This window comes from Hyaena hyaena, unplaced genomic scaffold, assembly GCF_003009895.1.
Source record: "Hyaena hyaena isolate Hyena2069 unplaced genomic scaffold, ASM300989v1 scaffold_246, whole genome shotgun sequence".
Taxonomy (NCBI): Eukaryota; Metazoa; Chordata; class Mammalia; order Carnivora; family Hyaenidae; genus Hyaena; species Hyaena hyaena.
Window position 1 is genome coordinate 1,557,859 of NW_024080877.1, and position 26,865 is coordinate 1,584,723.

General features: G+C 35.0%; 1 long non-coding RNA gene and 1 pseudogene across 1 annotated transcript; both read left to right on the forward strand.

Moving 5' to 3' along the window:
• Positions 1 to 4,302: 4,302 nt before the first annotated feature.
• Positions 4,303 to 4,743, forward strand: LOC120239999 (annotated as a pseudogene).
• Positions 4,744 to 9,584: 4,841 nt separating this feature from the next.
• On the forward strand, positions 9,585 to 24,773 carry LOC120239998. The gene is made up of 4 exons (XR_005530554.1): positions 9,585 to 9,594; positions 9,872 to 9,874; positions 11,172 to 11,180; positions 24,701 to 24,773. It is a non-coding gene; the product is annotated as an uncharacterized LOC120239998 (long non-coding RNA).
• The last annotated feature ends 2,092 nt before the right edge of the window (positions 24,774 to 26,865 follow it).

Here is a 26,865-nt window from a genome sequence, read left to right on the forward strand (position 1 = left end):
GATCATACCTACTTCAACTTACCCGCAGTCTCCTGAGCAAAAACTACAAGCTTATTGTTGTATGCCAATGAGCTATTAGGATGTGTACTACAGCCAGAGCTCACTGATAAACTGTTTTACAGCCAATAAAAATGACGGGCAGAGACTGAATAACTTGTCCAAACTTTTATAGTTACTTAAGTGATATGAGAGATGAAGCCATGCAAGTCTCACTCAAGGGTCCACAGTCTTAACATCTATGCTATAGTGCCACTACATTATACTGGCTGTAATATATGATATTAAGCAATTTATCAACATAGCAGCGGGTGACTTGGCATATATTAAAATTCATAATTATAAAGGTAGTCAAACTGTCAATAGACAAAGTTGTCCTGCAGTGAAATGTTTCTTCTTAAAAAATTACTAAGTATAAAAAAAGTACTATTTCCTAGAAGCTGATTAGTAAGTCTACATATATATCTCTTGAGGTGGCTTTCCAGCTCATCCTGCTACCATACAAGGGACTTCAGTGCTGATATCTCTACTACATAATTCCAACCTCTGACCTTGGCTAATTCAGGCATGCATCTGTGATCCAAGCTGGATCAGTATGGTTTCTTTTCCGGTATTCTAAAATCTGGACACATGACTGGGAGTCACCATCAATGGCCTTACTCTGGAGAAAGCTGAAATCACCAAAGCCATGCCTCTTACTTTTTTCCCCACCTGTCAATTCCATGACAGTACCTTCTGGGAAAAATGAGCTTTCTGAATGAACTTACTAAACCTGTTTTCCTAGGGGAGCCTGGGTGGCTCAGTTGGTTGAGTGACTGACTTTGGCTCAGGTCATGGTCTCACTGCTCATGGGTTCGAGCCTCATGTCAGGCTCTGTGCTGACAGTTCGGAGCCTGGACCTTGCTTTGGATTCTGTGTCTCCCCCTCTCTCCATGCCTCCCATGCTCATGCTCTGTCTCTCTCTGTTTCTCAATAATAAATGTTTTAAAAAAATAAAGTCTGCTTTCCTTGTTGTATCTGTTTTTTTAACAGATTTAAAAAAAAATCCATTGTTTTTTTAAATAATATATAAGTGCAGAGTAAAGATTTTTTTTAAAGAAAAGACCAAATAAAGTATGCAATTGTTTTACATTTTATTAACTTTGCAACTTATAGTTATGGATTTTCTGTTTCCCGATAACCAGTTAAAAATTCTTGCATATTTTAAGAACGATGGGTTATCTATGAATAGAACTACATTTCAGTAAAGTTGAATAAAGTCAATCTTTCTTTGTAATCCTATGCATTTTATTTTATTCATTTAAAAACATTTATGTTGAGCTTTCTACATTCCTTTTGATAACAAAAATCAAGTAAACATATGGGATTATTTGAATTACTAATTCAACTCAGAAACTATATAGGAGACTCAATATATTCCAGACATTGTTTTGAGTCCTGGAGATATGCAAGGACAAAACAGTATCTGCTCTCACAGCGTAGTGACAGGAGTACTATTAGTAATGAACCTGAGAGATCTATATAGTTAAAAGAGAAAAGTAGCTTAGAAGTGTGAGAATATGGAGGCAACATGCCTGGAAAAGATTTATGTGCAATCCTTAATCTATTCCTAATCTTTAAGGGGGCTATATCAGCACAGGGAGCTCTACCAGAAATCATATGTAAGAGTCCATAAAGAGTGCAACCACTACCACAATGGCATATTTATGTTACACTTTTTACTTTCCCAGTGATTTTCATATGTCAGTGATTTCATATATTATAATATGACCTCTGAACACTTCCTCAATATGAACAGGTGAGAAAATGGAGCCTCAGACGTTTGAGAAATGTGACCACTGTAGGTAGTGGTTGAAAGAGGGTTACAGTCTGATTTCTAAGCCCCCCACTTCTATTTCCATTATATCACACTGCATCATCTTTACAAAAGACAGTTAGTTTCACAGCAGGCAGTGATGAAAAAAATTTTATTTACTTCCGTGAGATACTTGTGAAGTAGGACTGAGAAACAACATTACTGGAGTTACACAGAAGCTGCTGGCTACAAATTGAACATCTTTTGTCATCAAGCATATGCTCAAATTACTAAGAACTTTGAAATGGTGTGAAAGACTTGGTAGTGGAGGAGTTTAAGAATGCATTACCTAAAGCAGATTTTCCAACTGGTGGATTTAACCATTTAGAGTAGAGGCTAGCAAACTTCAGCCCAGAAAAGAAATCTGGTCTGTCACCTGCTTTTGTATGACCTGCGAGCCAAGAATGGTATTTACATTTCTAAATGGTCTAAAAGCATCAGAAAAACTTCTATGACATCTGAAAATTATATAAAATTCAAATTTCAGTGCTCATAACTAGAGCTGGAACACAGCTATCCTCATTTGTTAATGTATTGCTTAATGCTCCTTCACACCTTAATACCACATTTGAGTAGTGCCGGGGACATGCTGGACTGTGAAACTTATAATTATTTACTACAGACCTTTCACAGAGACAGTTTGGTGAACCCTGACCTAAAAGATCAGTTTTCCAAGGAGTTCATAGTGCTAAAGGCAGTAATGACATCGATTTAAGCTTATAATTAAAAAAAAAATAGTAACTGCGTAGTTAAATATTTCTTCCCCTTAAGAGCATCCAAGGCAGATGAGTAAATGACTATCCTAGGAACTATACGGTGACCATACAATTAATGAGAAGCATAAAATTCCTATGAAGCCTGTAAATTTGCCTTCAGACGATCATTATCAAATCTGTAAGTTGCATTTATCTAATCAAAAGGAACTCCTAGAAGTCTCAAATACCTTTCAAAAAGTCAAAATTAAAAGAGTATGATCCTATCCCAAATTTTCTTGAGCAAAATAGTTTTTTTTAAAGTTTATTTTTGATTTTGAGAGAGAGAGACAAAGAGAGAGAGTGTATGAGTACACACAAACCGAGGAAGGGCAGAGAGAGAGAGAGAGAGAGAGAGAAAGTATCCCAAGCAGGCTTTACACTGTCACAGTGGAGTTTGATACTGGGCTTGAACTCACAAACCATGAGATCATGATCTCAACTGAAGTTAAGAGTTAGATGCTTAGGGGCGCCTGGGTGGCTCAGTCGGTTAAGCGTCCGACTTCGGCTCAGGTCATGATCTCACGGTTAATGGGTTCCAGCCCCGCATCAGGCTCTGTGCTGACAGCTAGCTCAGAGCCTGGAGCCTGTTTCAGATTGTGTCTCCCTCTCTCTCTGACCCTCCCCTGCTCATGCTCTCTCTCTCAGAAATAAATAAAACATTAAAAAAAAAAAAAAGTTGGATGCTTAACCTACTGAGCCACCAAGGCACTGCCCCCATCATTTTTTTTTAAGTAGGCTCCCAGCTCAGCATGGAGCCCAACATGGGCTCAAACTCACAACCCTGAGATCAAGACCCAAGCTGAAATAGTCTGATATTCAACCAACTGACGCATCTAGGTGCCCCCAAATTTTCTTATTTAGAAATTAAAAACAGCTCATTACAAAAGCATAGAAGAAAGAGAACTCCAAAAGATGAAATCATAAAAGCAGTTTGGCACCTACTTTTTTTTGCTGTAACTTAAGAGTTACTTTTCTACATACATTTAAAAATTCATTTGGCCACAAAGTCAAGTATTTTTAAAATGTCATCATTTTAGATTTACTATTGCTCACTATTGTCAAATCATTTTCTCTCCATGTAATTAAAAGCAAATTAAATGAGCAGGTCTCTTACTAGCAGTGAAACCATTTGAATGTCCTTATTACGTGTATTAAATGTTAGTTTACATTTAAAATAAATTTTGTTTGGGGCACCTAGGTGCGTCAGTTGGTTGAGGATCTGACTCTTGCTTTTGGCTCAGGTCATGATACCAGGGTCGGGGGATCAAGCCCTGCATCAGGCCCTGAGCATGGAGCCTGGGTGAGATTCTATCCCCCGACCTCTCCCCTATTTGCATGCACGCTCTCTTCTCAAATATATAAGTAAAATAAATAAGTTTTATGATATAATTCTTAACAATATAGCTTAAACGATAATGTTTATTTACTCTACTCATTCATTCATTATTTCTTCAGCAAACAGATGAGTATAAACTCTTTGCCAGCTACTGTAGAAAAAAGTCAAGAAATAAGTGACAGTTCATGTTTTCTAGGAATTTACAGGCCAGTGGCTGGAAAAGAGACAAATATACAGAATGTTAAAGTATAATTTGATTAGAATTCTCTACTTGATGTATAGTAAACCACTGATGGATGTAAAAAAAAAAAACTGCTATATAATATCTATAACAAAAATGAACTTGCTTCCCAACATGGCATCATGTTAACATCACTGAGCAGCTGCGGCTAGAAATGCTCAAGAACCAAGTGGACCAGGAAGTGGAGTTCTTGTCCATGTCCAATGCCCAGATCAAGGTGGTGCAGACCAAGTATGTGGAAGCCACAAGCCAAACAAGAACAATGAGGGGAAAGAATGACTCGTCCCACTGACGAGTCCTATGTATGTCCCTGGGAAAGTACATAATATGAAACATGTACTCATCAACATGGGAACAGGCTACTATGCAAGAAAGACAAATGAAGAAGACAAGGACTTTTGTAAGAGGAAGACAGATTTCTTCACCAAGCAAGTGGAGAAAATGCAGCCAACGCTGCAGGAGAAGCATTACCAAGAAACATGCTGTCATGGAGATGATAAGCCAGAAGATTCAGCAGCTCACAGCCCTGAGGGCAAGTCAGGCTATTGCCAAAGCCTGAGAGTTTGTTTCAGAAATGGGTCAGAGGGACCCTGCTTCAGGAGCCTGGGACTTTGTGGGCACAGCTTTCTGGGGTCAGGGAAGAGAAGGGTATTATGTTTAACGCTAATAAATGTGCCACTTGGGCGAAAAATGAACTCAGTTTCTAGAGGCGAAGACAGAAAAGGGAGAATGAATTAAGAGGTTTTAATAAGATAGAATCCACTGGGCATACTGACCAATTAGATGAAGAAAGTAAGACAGATATAAAATTATTCTCAATAAGGGTGTCCTTCATTTAGACATATATAGAGAAGGAAAGAAGGGTCTGGTGAATGCTACCTAGGAAAAAGGATAAATTGAATATTCTCTGTAGATGACCAAATTCTCCTTGCCTCTTAACTTCCAGATACTATACACAATCCCTCATCCAATACTTTTTGAAGCCAGATCTGTTTTAGAATAAAAAATTTTGTAGAATTTTGAAAGGCAAGCTTAAATCTTTTAGAACTATTAAACAGAATTACAAAATCTTTTTTTAAAACACAAAGTTTTAATATCTAAAACATACATCAAAGACTGATCAGTACTAAACTATATTCAGGCTTCTTGTCACTGAAGATTAATATTTGACTCAAAAAGAATGGACTCTCACGAATTGACAAACAGATATACAAAATGTATATCTGGAATATATGGAATGTATTCCATACACTGGAATGTTATTTGGCCATAAAAAGGAATGAAATTCTGCACATGATACAAGATGGGTGAACCTTGAAAACATTATGCTAAGTGAAAGTCAGACACAAATATCCATGTACTGTATGATTCTATGTATATGAAATGTCCAGAATAGGTAAGTCCACAATGATAAGAAGATTAGTGGTTGCCATGGACTTGGAGTAGAGGGGAATGGAGTGACTGCTAAAAGGTATAGGGTTTCTTTCTGGGGTGATGAAAATGTTCTGAAAGTAGGTAGTGACTGATGTACAACATTGTACAATATTGTAAATATACTAAAAAGGCCCAAGTTGTATAATTTAAATTTGTGAACTGTGTGGTGTATGAATTGAATCTCAATAATGTTGCCACTAAAATTTCTTTAAGAAAGGAATGAATTCATTTGATCAGATAACCTTTAGTTTCTAAAGTATTTAAAATAAGCTGCCAAGACAAATCATACTAGAGAAATATTTCTGTTCACCACTGAATAACTATTTTGATCTTATAAGATATACCTAAAAGAAAATAATACCATAGTTCTGCAGACTTTTCATATTTAAAAACGTAAACTTACATAAATAGGTTTAAAAATGGAATATGCATAATTAGTATGGATAAGAAAAGAAACACAGGGAAAGAATCAATAATAAAATAAGCCTGGGCTAGACTATAGTTTGTCCTTACCTCAAAGATATAAAAACTAAAAATTTTTATCAAATGCTGAAAGCAGTCATAAAAAGGTAATCTGGCAATTTTCTCTCTAAATCCAAACTCCAAATTCATTTTATTCCAATTTAAGTTGGAGAATGTTTATAAGCCAACATGAAGCTACTTATAATAGGATCACTGTGAACAATGCCTATGGAAATGAGAAAATTTAAAACTGAAGATTAACCAGAAAAATGAACAAAGACACTAGAATCTGTCTGCATTAGAACAACCTTAAGTATTAACTTATAAAGATGAATTATAGAGGAACAATGAAAAGAGAATATAAAGAAAAAGCCAAGTCCACCAAAATGATGTTTATCAGTTGGGTCCCTGACTTGATGTTCTACCAGGCTTGCGCCGAAAATGGCTTGTCCTTGATGGCTTGGGTTGGAAGGTCTGCTAAATGCCTCCTTCCTCTAGCAGATCACAAGTAGTCAACGAAGGGTAAAAAGAGAAATGTACTTTAGTAGATTAGGAAACGCTACACTGAATTTTTACTGCATAGTCTTCTCTTATATATATACATATATACACACATATAACATTTATATATATACATGTATACATGTGTGTAGAAGGAAATATCTAAAAACAATTTTTAAGAATGTGAAAAATAAAATGTGCAACTGAAAATTTACAAAAATAAAAAAACTGAATATATGTAGCACACTTTAATATTCATAGGAAATAAATTGTAAAAGGATAAAATTCTTACCAAAATACCAGTTTATTTAGTCATCTGAATTATTTTTTATAATTTATGTTTTATTCACATTGAGCAATGTAGGTAAAATGGGTAAGTTTTGATTTATAAATACAACATGATACTATGATTACTAGCTTCTGTTACATGACCATGAGCTAACTGCTTCCATATTTATCCCAATATGTGGTAAATCACAACATTAAAAATTCTTTTTTGTTGTTGTTTTGTCCTTTTAAGATCACAATATTAGTTTAATGTTATGATAATGTTTAATAATATAAAGTATAAATCTTGGATCTATGTAATTTAGCAAACGTGAGCTTCCCAATCATTTTATAAAACCTGCTATCTCTTGAATAACTTGTATAAAATAATATGGGATGTTTGAAGTATTAGAAAAAAATTATTCAGCAGTCTTTCATAAATGGCATACTCTTAACATGCGAGGTAAAAGTAAGATAGGAAGAGTACACATATGTTAAGATAATGTAGCAAGTAGCAACTGATTTGTATGAAAATTAGTCTGTAGGTCTTAATATTTAGATGAAGAAATTTGGGTAATGCTTGCAGCAGGAAATGAGGAATTATGTGGCTTTACTTTTCTTTTTGAAATGAAAATGATGTTAAGATCTATTATATAACATAAAGATACTGTGATAAAGTAGTATTTATTAAGCTTCTTAAAGTCCAAATTAGAATTTTAGTTGGAACTTCAAAAGCAATAAAAAAAACTAATGCCTTCCTTCAATAATTTTATTTTATATTTTTATTACTAAGTAATACATGAGACTAAAAATATCAAACACAACATATATATGATTAATGGTCATGTGTGGCAAATTCAGCTATATGGACTACTATGTTTACATAATCAGTTTTAGAAAGTGATTAAAAAACTATGCATTCATGGTAAAAATCAAATGCAGTTACAATAGATCATGCTAATACCAGTTAAAAGACAGAAGTAATAATAAGGGTTAAAATCATGTTGGGATTTGGAAAAATTTTGTATTAAATACAAAGATGTTTAATAAATCCCAGAAACATAACTGGAGACATTTAATTAAAATTTAATTTGCTTCAAATAATTCTTTTACTGTAATATATAGAACAGAGGCACACAGTGACACTATTTCTATTAACTTATAATTTATGGAAATACTTGCTTTGTTATTAAGAGCTTAGTTTGAGAGTTTTTAAGAAAAATAAGTAATTAAAGAGAAAAGTTGGGGAATTAAGAGCTGATATAAGTGACAAACAGGCAAAAAGAATCTATAAAAATAATTGTAGTAGTCAAATGATCTTTACAAGTAACGGAAAAAAAAGAACAGATAACTAAAAATGTTGAACAAGAATTAGGTATGTGGCAAGGTAACAAAATTATTTCCAGTCACACATTTCACCTAGAAGAAATGAAGAGTCTTATAACTTAAGCTTATTAAAGTAGCTATCTGGGTGAAGCAAACACACAGTATAGTATCCTTATTTCACGGTTTCAAAATTGTGACATGAAAGCCACGTTAAAATCAATTGATTAAATAACTAATTAATGTGGAACAATGAAAGTGAAGTTCTATGAAATTGATTGCCATTGCAGAATATTTTCAAGTCCTATACATAGGAATATAAAGAGTAATTGGGAAATATAAAGTAAAAATTAACAGATTTGTACAATTAGCAAGAAGACTAGACTAACCAAAGTATACACTGTATGTATTTTCACCTAATATTATCCTTCCTTCTGCTATGCTCTTCCATTGTCTATATCAGTATCCAAACCTTCCTCATACTTTAAGATTTGCCCCCAAATTTTCCATGAAGTTTATCCTATCTCCTCCAGCTCATAGTAATTTCCACTTTCCCCAGATTCTTGGTGAAGAGTACCACCAATTTAGGGGCACCTGGGTGGCTCAGTCAGTTGCGCGTCCGACTTTGGCTCAGGCCATGATCTCACAGTTTGTGGGTTTGAGCCCCCCGTCGGGCTCTGTGCTGATGACTAGCTCAGAGCCTAGAGCCTGCTTCAGATTCTGTGTCTCTTTCTATCTCTGCCCTTCCTCTGTTCATGCTCTGCCTCATTCTGTCTCTCAAAAATAAATAAATGTAAAAAAAATTAAAGAAAAAAGAGTACCACCCATTTCAAAATCATGAGATAGACTGACAGTTTTCCCGATCACAGAGATATACCAGAATTTATTTTTAAAATCACTTTTTAAATTAAAGTAAGTCATGATCAATACAAAATTCAAAATGCATAGACGGATATGAAGTGGAAAAAAAGGCTCAGTCTTCTACAGATAAACACCATCAATAATTTCTCATATGTCTCACTTTATCATTCTTATACACCTTTTAGAAACTCTTGGGGATGGGCACCTGCATGGCTAGGTGGGTTAAACATCTGACTTGATTTCAGTTCAGGTCAGGAGTTCATGGCTCATGAGGTGGAGCCCATCTCCCATCCCCTTAGGATTTTGTTTCCCTCTCTTTCTAACCCTCCCCCACTTGTTCTCTCTAAAAATAAAATAATTTCTTTTAAGAAAGTAAAATTCAAAGGAAAAAAGAAACTCTTGGGGACAAATTACTTAGGGATTTGGAGTTTTCCAGATTTAGAAAGGTATTTTGATTCATTTACTTCATTTTATGTAACACCAGTCAATGGTATCTAGGCAACATCTTATCAAAAAATACATTAGTATTTCTGTAGTGAATAATGTTTATTTATTTTGAGGGGTGGGGGATAGATTGTAAGCAGAGAAGGGGAAGAGAGAGAGAGAGAGAGAGTGAGAAAGTGAGAGAGAACAGACTCTGCATTTTCAGAACTGAGTCCGACGCTGGCCTCGAACCCACAAACAATGAGATCATGACCTGAGCTGAAATGGAGTCCAACACTTAACTGACTGAGCCACCCAAGAGCCCCTCGCCCTTTGATATAAACATAGAACACAGGAGCACCTGGGTGGCTCAGTCGGCTAAGCATACAACTTCACCTCAGGTCATGATTTCACAGTTTGTGGGTTTAAGCCCCGCATCATGCTCTGAGCTGACATTCAGAGACTGGAGCCTGCTTTTTATTAGGTCTCCCCCTCTCTATGCCCTGCACCTGCTCACACTCTGTCTCTCTCTCTCAAAAATAAATATACATTAAAAAAATAAACATGGGACATAAATAATTTCACATATTCACAAACTGTTTTTCCCCCCTTAGAAGATGTGCCTTTTTTCCCTCCAACTTTATTGAGATTTAACTGACATATAACACTAGTAACTTTAAGGTGTATAACATAATGATTTAATACATGCTTATATTGCTAAACGATTATACAATAAGGTTAGTTAATACATTCATCATCTCACCTATTTATATTTTTGTCTGTGTGTGGTGAAAACATTTAAGATGTACTCTCTCAGTCACTTTCAACTATATAATACAGTTATTGTTAACTGTTATTGTTAATTCAGCACCATGTGAACATTAGATCCTAATACCTTAATTCATATTATAACTGGAAGTTTGTGTCCTTTGTAAAAAATCATCTCCCCATTTCTTCCACTTTCCAGCCCCTAGCAATAACCACCATTCTATTCTCTGTGTCTCTGAATTTGAGTCTTTTCCCCAAGTTTTTACTTAAATTCCAGTTAGTTAACATACAGTATAAATATTAGTTTCAGGTATAGAATTTAGTGATTCAACTCTTAAATACAATACCTGGTGCTCATCACAATTTTTTTTAAAAAAAAGATTCCACATATAACTGCGGTAATACATAAGTCTGGCTAATATCTCACTTAGCAAAATGTCCTTAAGGTCTATCCATGTTGTCACAAATGGCAGGATGTCCTTCTTTTTCTATAGCTAAATTTTATTTATCTGTATTTTCTTTATTCAGTCATTCACCCACTGATGGACACTTAGTTTGCTTGTATGTCTTGGCTATTGTAAATAATGTTGCAGTTAGCACTAGGGTGCAGATATCTCTTTCAGACAGTGATTTTATTTCCTTCAGAGATATATCCAGAAATGGGGCCATACAGCAGGTCTATTTTGAACTTTTTGAAGGACCCACATACTATTCTCCATAATGGCTATACCAATTTACATTCCCATCAACAGTGTATAAGATTTCCTTTTTTCCTACATCCTTGTCAGGACTTGCTATCTCTCTCTTTTTAAAAATTTTTAAAATGTTGGGGCGCCTGGGTGGCTTAGTCGGTTAAGCGTCCGACTTTCGCTTAGGTCATGATCTGGCGGTTCGTGGGTTCGAGCCCTGCGTCGGGCTCTGTGCTGACTGCCAGCTCAGAGCCTGGAGCCTGTTTCAGTCTGTGACTCCCTCTCTCTCTGACCCTCCCCTGCTCACGCTGTCTCTCTCTCTCCTAGAAATAAATAAAACATTAAAAAAATTTAAAAAATTTTAAAATGTTTATTTATTTTTGAGAGGAAGATACAGAGAGTGAGCATGAGCAGGGGAGAAGCAGAGAGGGAGACACAAAACCTGAAGCTGTCAGCCACAGAGTCGGACGAAGGGCTTAAACTCACAAACTGAGATCATGACCTGAGCCAAAGTTGGACACTTACCGATTGAGGCATGCAGGCACCCCCTCTTTTCTTTTTAATAATAGCCATTCTTACAGGTGTGAGGTGATATCTCATTGTGGTTTTGGTTTGCATTTCCCTGATGATTAATGATGCTGAGGGTCTTTTTATGTACCTCTTGGCCATCTGTGAGGTTTTGTTTTTTGGGTTTTTTTTAATGTCTTTTTGTGTCCTTCTGACCATTTTTTATTTAGATTATTTGATTCTTGTCTTGGCTACTGAGTTATAAATACGCTATTTAGTTATAAATAAGAGTTCATTATATTTTGGATATTAATCCCTTGTGTGATATCTGGTCATGTAGAGTTTTTAAATTCATGATGAATTTAAGTAGGCCTGTAATGTTTCCAGGTCAGTTAGGTTTTGCCCAAATGTGCTGAGGAGAAAGGAGACTTTTATATTGCAGAGCTTTTTCCATTTTAGGACTGCAATTATAAGCCTATACTAACTCTAGCCCTAAAAACACAATACGCTGCCAGGGCGTCTGGGTGGCTCAGTTGGTTAAGCGTCTGACTTCAGCTCAGGTCATGATCTCATGGCTCGTGGGTTTAAGCCCTGTGTCGGGCTCTGTGCTGACAGCTCAGAGCCTGGAGCCTGTTTCAGATTCTGTGTCTCCCTCTCTCTGCCCTTCACTTGCTTATGTTCTCTCTCTCTCTCAAAAATAAACATCAAAAAAACAAAACAAAACAAAAAACCCACAACACACTACCACAGACATACAGTTAATGACAAACTGTATCCTTTTTGTTCTTTCATATGTTTCATTATGAATGAAACACAATCCTGTTCTCAGTCACAGTGTTCAATGATTGAAATCTATAGAGAACAGTGCATATTTGACTCTCAGTAAATACAAGTAGTAATTTAGTACCCACTAGAAAAAAATCTTACTGCTGAGTTGTTTCTGGCTTTGTATATATTTCCTAGAAGGAGATCTTGCAGAGAATTCAGATAAGAGAATTCAGAGAGTGGGTCAATGGAAGATGCTCTATCAGATGGTAAGTAGTATATTCATTCAATTTCTTTAACTATTGTCTCCAATATCATGCCTTACATTGCTTCCAGATGTATCCCACATTCCCTCTTTTGCTACTGATTATAGTTTATTAATTATAGATATCTTTTATACATATTTGATTCATCCTTTGATATTCTCCTCTTTTCATCTCCAACTGTTGTGGTTTTTCTTTTTATGTTCTCTTAACCAGCTATATTTAGTAGATGTTAAATCTGGCTGATAATCCACCTAACTTTTTCTGATATTCAGGTATGGATTCAATTTTTCTTTACAGATGGCTAACCCATTGTCCAAACAACATATATTAAATAATCAATTTTTCCCACTGATACATGATGCCATCTGTATCATTTCCGATATTCTTGCACTCATTTAGTCTAGAGTTTATTATCCTCTTCATTCGGTCAGTACATATGCCAATACAGACTTTTCCAACTTGAGGCCTGTGAGAGAATTAAATTCTAAAAAAGTGATACGTGAATTATTTCTTAATTATACTACAGGTAATTTCTATATGCCATGGAAAGGAGGCTATTTTATTACATACATAGCTTAAGAATGGTCATCTGAAGATATTATGTCCTAATATTTGGAACCATTAAATATTACCTTATAAAGGAAAAGGATATTTCCAGATGTGATGAAAGGATTTTTAAAAGAGCAAATTATCTTGGATTATCCAGGCTGGACCTAAACGCAATAGCAAAGGTCCTTATAAGAGAAAAGGAGATACATACAGAAGGGCGGGAGGCAATGTGGCTGTAGAGTCTGAGACTGAAGTGATGTGGCCATAAACCAAAGCTGCTGGCAGTCACTAGAAGCAGGAAGAAGCAAGGAAAGGATTCCCCACCTAGAGTCTTTAGAGAAAAGAAGGCCCTGCCAACATCCTGATTTTGGCCCATTGACACATATTTCAGATTTCTACTATCTGGAACAGTGAGAAAATCATTATCTGTTGCATTAAGCCACCATTTATGGTAATTTGTTATAGCAGCCATAATAAACAAATATACAAACAATATGCCTAAACTATGGTAAATACCCAAACAATATGCCTAAGTACAATATGGCACTAAGGCTTAATTCAAAGTTATTTTGGTATACATGACAGTTACTCATATGGATACATTATTAATCTTGTACTACAATAGATCGTATTAGTTGTAGTAGTTACTCAGTTGAATTTATTTGGGGTGGTGGTTCCAGGTATATAATCATATCATCTGCATGCAGGGCTTTAACTTCACTTTCTTGATTTTTAAAAAGCTTCCTGTATCTTTCTTTTGGCTGGTTCCCTTCACCATGATGTTAAATAACAGTCATGATTGTAGGCGTCTTTACAATGTTCCTGAACTTGTGCACATGCATTTGTAGTATTTCCTCTTTCCTATTTTCCTCCAACATCTGCTGAGACTGTCATGGCCTGAGATAGAAGAATGCAAAGCTTCCCATGCCTAGTGTGCTTTCGACTATTTCCCCTGGTACCTGAACTGTTTTTCTTTTACAAGTGTTGATGCCATGTTATTTGGCTTGTAGATATTCATAAAGAAAAGGATATTTCCTTCCTCCTCATCATTGTGAATTATAGGCTTTGCATTAAAAAACTACTTTGTCCATCTCATGGGATGTGTATGTGGACTAATTCCTCTGGTCTGAAGTATTTTGTTTGCTTTTATTTGCCTTAATTTTTATCTTTCTTTAGTTTTCAACATTCTTAAAATTCTTTTTTTTAATGTTTATTTATTTTGGAAATAGAGTCAGAGCTCAAGAAGGGGAGGGGCGGAGAGACTGGGAGCCACAGAATACAAAGAAGGCACCAGGTTCTGCACTGTCAGCACAAAGCCTGATATGGGGCTCAAACCCACAAACCACGAGATCATGACCTCAGCCAAAGTCCGATGCTTAACCAACTGAGCCATCCAGGCACCCCTCAACATTCCTCAAATTCTTTAATTTACTTGTGTTTCTTGCATATGAACAGAATCTTGGTCTGTGCTTTAGCTGAAAATCCATTTTTAAAAAAACTAACATGAGTTAATAAGTTCATTTACATTATTTTTTCTCTTGGCTGATTCCCTTCAGTACAATGTTAAGTGATTATTGTGACAGTGGCCTTTTGATAAATAGAAATGGTCTGTTTTCATTCTGTTGTTATTTCAACTTGTTTTCTGGATTTTTAAAAAAGAAAATATGTTATCATCATTTATCTCATTTTTCTCCATTTTAGTCCCAATCTCTGTTTCAGTAGTTATAACTTTATGCAACTTTTCATTTACAAATTGACTTACATAATTTTTGTAACTTTGTTTTTTATTTCTGTATTCAAGATCTATTAGTATACTCCTACGAGTAATTATTATATTAGCAGATTTTCTATTGCTCTGTCCAGGTTTTTCTTTCATTCATCATACTTCAGTTAATATTTTTGTGCTTTTTGTTGTACTGTTAAATTCTTCTTATACTTTTGTTATTAGAAGCTTTCCTTGACATTTTTTTGACTCGAAAGTATTAAGGAAGAGGAAATCAACACACTTATGACTATAAAAAACCTGGAGGAAAGAGGAAAATAGATGATATATCATTTCAATTTTTAGACAATACAGTGTTTACATTTTGTTCTTAAATATCCATCCTTGTTTCAGTCTTTATTTTACAGTTAAATCTTTTTAATGCTCCACTGGTTATCCTTCTGTGGTAATTTTTCTAGTTATTTCCATCTGATTGGCAATTTATTTTCTAGGAATTTTTTCAAAAAGAAATAATATTCTCCAAGTTCAAAACTGTCTGAAGTCTTTACATCTAGACTGTTTGACTTAATTTAAAACACAAAACCCTGGATGCCTGGGTGGCTCAGTAGGTTGAGTGATCAAATCTTGATATGGGCTCAGGTAGTGATCTTCCAGTTGTTGGATCGAGCCCTGTGTTGGGCTCCATGCTGAGCATGGGCCTCCTTGAGATTCTCTCTCTCCTTCTCTCTCTGCCCCTACTATGCTTGCATGCTCTCATACTCTCTTTCTCAAAATAAATAAAAAAAATAAACATTTAAAATACTAAAATACAAAACTTTCTTTTCTACAAGATCCAGTAGCTGTCATTCCACTGTCAACTGCCACTAAATGTTGATGTGGATAAATCAGAGACAAGCCTGAGCATTCTTTTCTTGTATCAGTGATTTGATCATTCTTTCTTCATGATTAAAATCTAGGAACTTCAAGAGGATAAGTCCTAGTACTGACAGATCTAGATTAATTTTCTCTGGGCCATGGTGTGCCCTTTCTATAAGTGGATTCAAATTGCCATCTGTTTAAGAAAGAGTTATTAAGTTTCAACTTTAAGTATATTTTTCGATTATTTTGGTTTGTCTCTTTAGTTCTCTCTCTCAATTTATCTATCTATACACAATCACACAAAATTTTCTCCCCAATTATTTTGTTCTTTGTTTTTTTTTGTCATTGTCATTTTGATCTTTTATGTTCCTTAAGGTACTTTCTATAATGTCTAGTCTCTCTTGTGCTCTTTCTAATTTCATCTTTGAAATAAATACTTCTTTCATAAGTTTGACCAGCTCCTAATTTATCTTCTACTATCTTTACAACATTTTCCCAGATTTCTTGCTTTCCAGACCATGAGTTTTGCTCTCAGAGGTAACTGCTTTATTCATTTTCTCTCTTCTCTCCCTGCCTCTCTGTCCATCAATCCATTTATCCTTCCCTCCCTCCCTTCTTCTTTTCTTTCCTTCCTTCATGGAAGTGAGGCAAACAGTGTTGGAGAAATATAGTGATAAAGGATGCTTGTTGGACAGCTCCCAGAAGATGCCAGCAAAAAACATGGCCTGAAGGTATATAACAAACCTAAATTGCCTTGTTTGCAGTCACAAGTATGGGAACAGAGGTGAGCTGGGTTGTTAGCAGAATGGACTAGATGAAAGTTTAAAGAGGAAGAGTGGGTGGGAGCTACACAAAGAATACACATACAAGCCCACTCCGTTGTGAAGACTAGCAAACCTGAAACAATACTCGGGACCCTCCTACCAACACACACATGCCCCCCACCCCCTCTTGAAAATGCCTAGCCACGTAAAACCATTATAATCAGTCATATGCAATATAAAAGTAACTACCACAACACTGATAATAAAAATATTCTAAGATAAGACGATGAAAAGAACAATAAAATATAGTAGCAGGTAGCAATCAGTCACTAGTGGTACCACAGTGCAAGGGAGAGGTTGGACAATTGAACATTTTCTTATGTGTAATAGCCATTTGCAATTCTTTGATTAACTACATGTTTGTATCTTTTATACAAATGAATTGTCTTTTCTATATTGAATCATTAGCACTCTTTCTATATTAGGAAAATCAGCACTTCCCTTACTGTAGCTACCAAATATTAATTCTCAGTTTTCAAGTAACTTTTAATTTAATTTTTGGATTTTTTTCTAATTCATTAGAAATTTTTATAGTAAAAAAAATCAGTCTGTTATTTTATAGCTTTTAAAGAGTTGCTTTTTATTTTATTTTAATTTTTTAAAAATTGTTTAATGTTTATTTTTGAGAGAGAGAGAGAGACAGAGCATAAGTTGGGGAGGGGTAGAGAGAGAGGGAGACATAGAATCTGAAGCAAGCTTAAGGCTCTCACCTGTCAGCACAGAGCCTGATGCAAGGCTCGAACCCACAAACCGTGAGATCATGACCTGAACCAAAGTCGGAGGCTTAACCCACTAAGCCACCCAGGTGCCCCAAGAGTTAGTTGCTTTTTAAACAAAACACTAAAGCTATCACTCAATGTTTTCCAAAGATGTTTTAAATTCCACAAATCACATCAATCTGATACTTAAAACCCACATATGGCTTCTTTTCCTGGTTAAAATAAAACCTAAATTTAGTATTCCTTAACAGGAACTTTAAGGTCCTTACATGTCTGGCCCCATAACTCTCTTCAGTTTTATTTCAATCCACTCTTTCCCTTACTCTCTCCATAACAGCACATGAGATTTCTTGCTATGCCTCAGACACATTAGTTCTTGCTGACTCAACAGCCTTTTCATTTGCTTCTCCATTCTGCTGTCCAGGCCACTCACCCTCACTCATGGCTTCCACTTATATCATCTGGGTGGTTTCTGCTTCAGTATAATTTTCTCAGTCTTCTCTGACCACATTATCTAAACTAAACTAGCACTCCTAGCTCTTCATCACCCGCTACTGCTTACTATATTTTATTTTTCTTTTTAAAACATGTCTCTTTCTGAAATCAAATGATTTAATTAATTGCTAGCTTATTGTCTGTCTCCCACAAGAGGTAGTGAGCTCCATGAGAGGAGAGACTGTCTCCTTTATTATTTATATAAGCTTCTGCAATAAGCCCCAGTAAATAATTGGTGCACTAATGTATTTTTCTTTTTTTTGTAATTTATTGTCAAGTTAGCTAATATACAGTGTGTACAGCATAGTCTTGGCTTTGGGAGTAGATTCCCGTGATTCATCCCTCACATACAACACCCAATGCAAATGTATTTTATTAAATAATGAATGAATGAATGAATGAATGAATAAACAAATGAGTTTCCAATGCTTAATTTAAAATGTTTTAAAGCAGCTTTAAAAATATTGCCTTTATTAGTTCAAAAAAGGCATATGATAACAAATTATTTAGATCACAAGCATTTCTTTAGAAGTTCTTGCTTTAAAATTTTGCTTTTACAATATTCTAAGTGTTTTTTAAACCAATCAGTACATGTATAACATATAATTTCTTCTGTGGTGAGACCAGATCATATGTGTGTTTGAAAACAATGTGGAGATTGAACAACATGCCACTGAACAACCAATGCATCAAAGAAGAAATCAAAAGGGAAATTAAAAAAAAAAAACTAGTTTGAGACAAATAAAAATGGAAATGCAACAAATCAAAACTAATGGGATGCAGTAAAAACAGTTCTATGAGGGAAGTTCATAGCAATAAATGCCTGAATCAAAGAACAAGAAAAGTTTCAATAAAAGAGCTTAATTTTACATCTCAAGGAAATAAAAAAGAGTAACCAACAAAGCCAAGAGTTAGTGGAAAAAAGGAAATAAGAAAAATCAGAGCAGATATAGATGAAATAGACATTAAAAATACAATAGAAAAGATAAATTAAACTAAGAATCAGTTCTTTGAAAAGATAAATTAAATTGACAAGATGGATAGTATTTAAATTTTTTTATGTTTATTTATTTTTGAGAGAGGGAGACAGACAGGCTGCAACAGGGGAGGGGCAGAGAGAGAGGGAGACAGAAACCAAAGCAGACTCCAGGCACAGAGCCCAACACAGTGCTCAAACCCATGAACTGAGAGATCATGACCTAAGCTGAAGTTGGACACTCAACCGGCCAAGTCACCCAGGTGCCCCTAGATGGACAGTCTTTAGAGAAAGTCACCAAAAAAAAAAAAAGACTCAAATAAATAAAATCAGAAATGAAAAAGAGAAGACATTACAACTGATACCACAAAAATGCAAAGAATCATAACAATGAACTATTATATCCCAATGAATTTGACAATTTGACAATAGAATGCATAAATTTCTAGAAAACTACAACCTACCAAGACTGAGTCACGGAGGATTAGAAAATCTGAACAGACTGATTACTTGTAGGGAGAATGAATCAGTAATCAAACCTAGAAACAAACCAAATTCCAGGATCAGAGGGCTTCACTAATGAATTCTATAAAACATTTAAAACATCAATACCAGTACTTCTTAAACTCTTCCAAAAATTAGAGAAGGAATGCTTCCCAATTCATTGTACAAGACCAGACAAGGATGCCACAAGAAAAGTATAGGTGATGATGAACACAGATGCAAAATCCTCAACAAAATAATACCAAACCAAATTCACGAATACATGAAAAAGTTTCATACATCATGAACAAGTGGGATTTGCTCAAAGTACACAAGAATTATTCTACATCCACAAATCAATCAATATGAAACACCACATTAACAAGATGAAGGATAAAAATCATATGATTATGTCAACAGATGCAGAAAAAGCATCTGACAAAATTCAACATCTATTCATGATAAAAACTCTCAACAAATTGGGTATAGAGGGAATGTACCTCAACATAATAAAGGCCATATATAATAAGCTCAAAGCTAATGTCATACTCAACTGTTAAAAGCTGAGTACTTTTCCTCTAAGATCAGGAACAAGACAAGGGTACCAAATCTCATCTCTTTCATTCAACATATTATGTAAATGGACGTCCTAGTCAGAGCAAGTAAGAGAGGAAAAGGCATTCAAATTGGAAAGGAAAAAAAGTAAAACCGTCATTATTTTCAGAAGACATGATAATATATATAAAAACCCATGAAAGATACCAAAAACTGTTAGAACTAATAAACAAATTAAGTAAAGTTGCAGGATACAAAATCAATATACAAATGTGTATGGTATTTCTGTACACAAATAAAAAACTATCAGGAAGAGAAATAAGAAAACAATACCATTTTACAATTGCATCAAAAAGAATAAAATATGTAGGATAAATTTAATCAGAGAGGTGAAATATCTGTACACTGAAAACTATTAGACATTAATGAAAGAAACTGAAGAAGAAACAAATAAATGGAAAGACATTCTGTGCTCACAGACTGGAAGAATTAATATTGTTAAAATGGCCATATTACTGAAAGCCATTTAAAGATTTAATGCAACCCCTATTAAAATGCCAATGGCATTTTCCACAAATAGAAAAGCTAATTCAAAAATTTATATGGAACCACAAAAGACCCCCCAATAGCCAAAGCAATCTTGGGAAAGATTAAAGCTGGAGGCACCATGTTCCCAAATTTCAAATTACACTACAAAGCTATAGTAACCAAAACATTATGGTATTGGCATAAAAACACACACATAGATTAATGGAAGGGAATAGAGAGCGCAAAAATAAACCCATGCATATATGGTCAATTAACTTAAGACAAAGGAGCCAAGAAAATGTGATGAGGAAAGGACGATCTCTTCAATAAATGGTTTTCAGAAAACTGGACAGTCACATGAAAAAGAATGAGGCTGGACCATTATCTTACACCACCCACAAAGATTAACTTAAAATGTATTAGACTTGAGTATAAGACCTGAAACCATAAGACCCTTAAAAGAAAACATAGGTGGTAAACTCCTTGACATTTGTCTCAGCGATGGTTTTTTTGGATTTGACAACAAAAGGAAAAATAAACAAGTGGGATTACATCAAACTAAAAAGCTTCTGCCAGGGTGCCTCTGTGGCTCAGTTGGTTAAACTCCCAACTCCTAACTTCAGCTTGGGTCATGATCTCATGGGTTTTTGGGTTTGAGCCCCACATGGGGCTCTGCACTGGCAGTGTAGAGCCTGCTTGGGATTCTTTCCCTCTCCTCTTTCTCTGCCCCTCCTCTGCTCTTTCTCTCAAAATAAATAAATATATTTTTAAAAAGTTTCAGATGCTATAGCATAGTAATTCTACTACACAGTCTATGTAAATAAAAATAAAAACAAGCTTTTCCTAAAACACATGTAACAGTAAAATGTAAACTTTCTAAATGTGCAAGGACAGATAAATGAAGGGCAGGGTGGTTTATTAACTGAATACATAGCCACTGAAATGATAACCATGGAGATGCATTCTCCAATGATAATGTATCAGATACTGTATATAAAGTACTCTATGATCTTTTTGGAGAACATGACACATATAAGCACACTGAAGTCTTTCTTAGAGAAAACAAACTTCTTTTCATGCTCAAATTAACTATTTTCAAAACTTATTTGGAAACAGAACCCTTTGTGTACCAGTTACTATTGCTGCAGGATAAACAACATATATTATTTACAAGTTTAGGCAAAGTTCAGCAGTAAGAGCTTGTTTCTGCTTAACTCAGTGCCAGTGGGGCAGTTTGAAGGCCTGGCGTGGAATCATCTTAATCACATGCCTGGTAGGACTTCTCATGTAGCTTGGGCTTCCTCACAAAATGAGAGTTGGGGTTCCCAGGGAGAGCACCCCAAGGGATATATAAAGTCACGGAGAGTGTACTTTCTATTATGATTAAGCTTCTGAGGCTACCTAACATCATTTCTACTGTATTCTGCTCATCAAGGCAGACAAATCTCAAAGAAAAGGGAAATAAATTTTACCTTTTCATGAAAGAGTGGATATGTTCTGGAAGAACATGTGGAATCAGAAATATTTTTGTTGTCAGTTTTGGCAAATATAATTTGCCATATATTTTTAAGTAACAACTATTAATTTCCCAAATTTGGTAAATCTTTAAAAAATTTTTTTAATGTTTTATTTATTTCTGAGAGAGAGAGAGCATGAGCAGGGTAGGGTCAGAGAGAGAGGGAGACACAGAATCTGCAACAGGCTCTAGGCTCTGAGCTAGCTGTCAGCACAGAGCCCCATGCGGGGCTCGAACCCACAAACTGTGAGATCATGACCTGAGCTGAAGTCAGACACTTAACTGACTGAGCCACCCAGGCACTCCCCAAATTTGGTAAATCTTGATGGAGGTACATCAAAATAGCTATGTGATGTATATGCTACATACATATTATATATATATTCATACATATGTATATACATACCATTTGGTATGGGAAAAAATCCCCTGTGTTTGACACAGTAAAATAGTCCCACAAAGTAAAACTTTGTGAACGCATTAGGCAATTTCCATTCACATTTAAAACAACAATAGGAATTAGGACTGTCTGCAATTCAGTTTTCCCATTGACTACTTGGATTAGCAGATTGTCTACATTCTTGCATTTTACAAGAGATACCACATTTCTGAGATACTGTCTTATGATATTAGTGATGAAAAAAAGTTTAATTTGACTTATAGGAAATCTATACAATGGATATATCTATTTTGGCAAACACAATTCTGAGTAATAAAATTAAAACACAATGAAATAAATGAACAGAATCGATCTTTTAATAGCAATGTCTTATGGAATTTTCTTTTCATTTTTTAATGTTTTATTTATTTCTGAGAGAGAGAGAGAGAGAGAGAGAGAGAGAGAGAGAGACAGCGTGAGCAGGGGAGGGTCAGAGAGAGAGGAAGATACAGAATCTGAAACAGGCTCCAGGCTCTGAGCTACCTGTCAGCACAGAGCCCGACGTGGGGCTCAAACCCATGAACCGTAGATCATGACCTGAGCCAAAGTCAGACGCTTAACCGACTGAGCCACCCAGGCGCCCCTGGAATTTTCTCTTTTACAAAAGACAGTTTTTCAGAATTCTTCCCTTATGTAGTTATAGCTACTAAATAGAAACTATTTTTTAATGGTGGTACAAAAACATTTTTCAATAGCTACTTCTAATTACCTTTATAAAACATGACACATTAAGGCAATACAAATGAAACCAAAGTGGAAAGATCTAACGTCTAAGGAAATTAAAAACTTATAATGTTGGGAATGAAAAGTGCAACATAGGGAATTTAGTCAATAATATCATAATAACTTTGTATGGTGACAGAGATTAAGTATGCTTATCGTAAGCACTTTGTAATGTGCCTAATTGTTAAATCACTATGTTGTATAGCTGAAACTAATGATATATGTCAACTATAATTTTAAAAAAATACAAGTTAAAAAAAACTTAGAATTAAAAGAAAAACTTTAGAAAATTAAAATAACACCTTAAACATTCTTTTTCAAGAATCCTCTGAAAAACTCACTCTACAAAAATGAGAGAACAAAAAAAAAAGGTTTAAGAAAAAGGAGTTTTACATAGGAGAGAAAAAGAGAATCTCACAAATGAGTAAGAGATATCCTGCAATGATACCTATGCCACCAGGGATGGTAGCCAGACCAAATTGCAATGACTCAAGTTGAAGGCTGTCATCAAGATTCCCCAATGATTCTTTTAATGACTCTTCCCTTCTCTTTTATTTTTTGATCAGTCTAGCAAGAAGGTTATCAATTTTATTGATATTTCCAAAGAGCTCTTGTACTTTCACTGATTTTCTCTATTGCTTGGTTTTCCCTAATTTATTGATTTCTGCTTTTATATTATTTCTTTGTTTCTAGTTTCTTTGGCTTTAATTTACTTTACCTCTTTTTCACGTTTTAATTTAAATTACAGTCAGTTGTCATACACTGTAATATTATATTTAGGTGTAGAATTTAGTTATTTATCACTTACATACAACACCTGTTGTTCATCACAACTCTAATTCTCATCATCCATTTAACCCATCCCACCACCCACCTCCCCTCCAGTAACCTTCAGTTCGTTTTCTAAAGCTCAGAGTCTGTTTTCTTATTTGCCTCTTTCCTTCCCCTACCCCCATCTTCATCTGTCTTGTTTCTGAAATTCCACATATGAATGAAATTATATGGTATTTGTCTTTTTCTGACTGACTTATTTAGCTTAGCATAATATTCTCTAGCTCCATCCACATCACTGCAAAGGCAAGATTACATTCTTTTTGATGGCCAAATAATATTCCATCACACACACACACACACACACACACACACCATCTTCTTTACCTATTCATCAGTCGATGGACATTGGGCTCTTTCCATAATTTGGCTATTGTTGATAGTGCTGCTATAAACGTGGGTGCATGTGCTCCTTTGAATCAGCATTTTTGTATTCTTTGGATAAATACCTAGTAGTGCAATTGCTGGGTCATAGGGTAGTTCTATTTTTAACTTTTTGAGAAACCTCTATACTGTTTTCCAGAGAAGCTGCACCAGTTGGCATTCCCACCAACAGTGCAAGAAGGTTCCCTTTTCTCCACATGCTTGCCAACATCTGTGGTTTCCTCAGTTGTTGATTTTAGCCATTTTACGAGGTGGTATCTCCTTGTGGTTTTGATTTGTATATCTCTGATGAAGAGTGATGTTGAACATTTTTTTCATGTGTCCGTTAGCCATATGGATGTCTTTAAAAGTGTCTATTTATGTCCCTCTGCCCATTTCTTCACTTGATTGTTTTGGGGGTGTTTAGTTTGATAAGTTCTTTAGAGACTTTAGATACTAAACCTTTATCTGGTATGCTATTTGCAGATATCTTTTCCCATTCTGTTGGCTGCCTTTTAGTTTTCTTGACTGTTTCCTTTGCTGTGCTTTTTACCTCTATGAGGTCCCAAGAGTTCGTTTTTGCTTGTTCCCCTTGCCTCTGGAGACGTGTCTAGTAAGAAGTTGGTCTGGCAGAGGTCAGAGAGGTTGCTGCCTGTTTTCTCTTGTAGGATTTTGGTCTTTCATCCATTTTGAATTTCTTTTTGTGTATAGTGTAAGAAATTGGCTCAGTTTCATTCTGCAGTGCCGCTGTCCAGTTTTTCCAGCACTATTTGCTGAAAAGATTGTCTTTTTTTCCATTGGATATGTTTTCCTGTTCTGTCAAAGATTAGTTGGCCATACATGTTTTAGTCCACTTCTGGGTTCTCTATTCTGTTCCACTGATCTATGTGTCTGCTTCATATATTTTTAAGATCTACTGTTAGGTGCATACACATGACAGTATGTCCTCTTGATGAACTTTTATCAATTTTTTTCTTTATCTCTGGTAAAGATAGCTTTCTTCTCATTTAGAAGTCTACTTTAATTTAATTTAGCCACTTCAGCTTTCTGATGATTTGTGTTAGCATGGTTCATTTTATTTTTAACCTACCAGTGTCTTTACATTATAAAGCACTTCCTCTATCCAGTATATTAGGGGTTGGCAACCTATGGCCCATAGGACAGCTTATTCATTTATTTAATTTTTGGTAAATAAAGTTTCCTTGAAATAATGACAGAACCACTTGTTTACATTTTGTATTTGGCTGTTTTTGAGCTACAACACAGAATTGGGTAAGTGTAACAGAAACTGTATGGTCCTCAAACCTAAAATGCTTCCTATCTACCCTTTGATAAAGTCTGCCAATTCTTGTGGTATAGAATTGTTTACTAGATTATTAATCTAACAAAATATATCAATTCACTGGAGTGTTTAGACAGTTTACATTTAGTATAATTATCATATAATTGGATATAAATCTACAATCTGGCTATTTGTTTTCTATTTTGCCCATCTCTTCTTTCATCCCATGTTCCTGCCTTCTTTTGAACACATTCAATTTTTAGTATTCCATTTTATCTCCTCTATTGTCCTATTAGCTCTCTTTGTATCTTTAGTGGTTATTCTAAGGTTTAGATATATATCTTTAACTTACCACAGCATAGATTTAAATAATACCATACCACTTCCTGAATAATGTAAAAATCTTATGACATTTTACCTCCAATTCTCCTTCCCATTCTTTGCACTGTGGTCATGCATTTTACTACTAAATACATCATAAACCTCACAATTTTCTTCCTATTTTTATTACTTCTTTTGATTTAAATAGTCAATTCTTTTTTTAATTAAAAATACATTTTAGTTCAGTATAATTTACATACAGTGTTCTATTAATTTTAGGTGTACAATATAATAACTCAATAGTTCTAGATTATTCAGTGTTCATCATGACAAATGCACTCTTAATTCCCTTTATCTATTTTCTTCATACCCCTCCCTACCCATGTCCTCTATGTCAACCATCAGTTTGGTTTTTTTCTTTGTCCATTTGAGTCTTAAATTCCACAAATGAGTGAAATCTTATTGTATTTGGCTTTGTGTGACTCATTTCCCTTAGCATTATATTCTCTAGGCCGATCCATGTTGTTATAAATGGCAAGATCTCATCCCTTTTTATGACTAATATTCCATATATATAATGGAATATTACACACACACACACACACACACACACCTCATCTTTATTCATTCATTTGTGGATGCACACTTAGGCTGCTTCCATATTGTGGCTATTGTAAATAATGCAGTGATAAATATAGGGATGTATATATTTTTTCAAATTGGTGTTTTCACATTTTTTTAAAAAATTCTGAGAGAGACAGAGAGAGACAGTATGAGCAGAGGAGGGTCAGAGAGAGAGGGAGACAAATCAGAAGTAGGCTCCAGGCTCTGAACTAGCTGTCAGGACAGAGCCCGATGTGGGGCTTGAACCCACGAACCAAGAGATCATGACCTGAGCCAAAGTCAGACGCTTAACTGACTGAACCACCCAGGCGCCTCTGTTTTCACTTTCTTTAGGTAAATATCCAGTACGAGAATTATTGGATCACATATTTCTATTTTCTACATTCAGTTATCTTTTAAAAATTTAAATGAGAAAAAGTCAGTCTCTTATTCTTATATTTACATATATATTTACCATTTCTGGGGTTCTTCATCCCTTTGTGTGAATTGTGCTCCATCTAGTACCATTTTTCTTCTAATTTAAGAATTCATTTATATTTCTTGTAACAAACGTCTACTGGTAATGAGTTTCCTCTTTGTTGTTACTTTGCTGTTTTATCTGCAAAT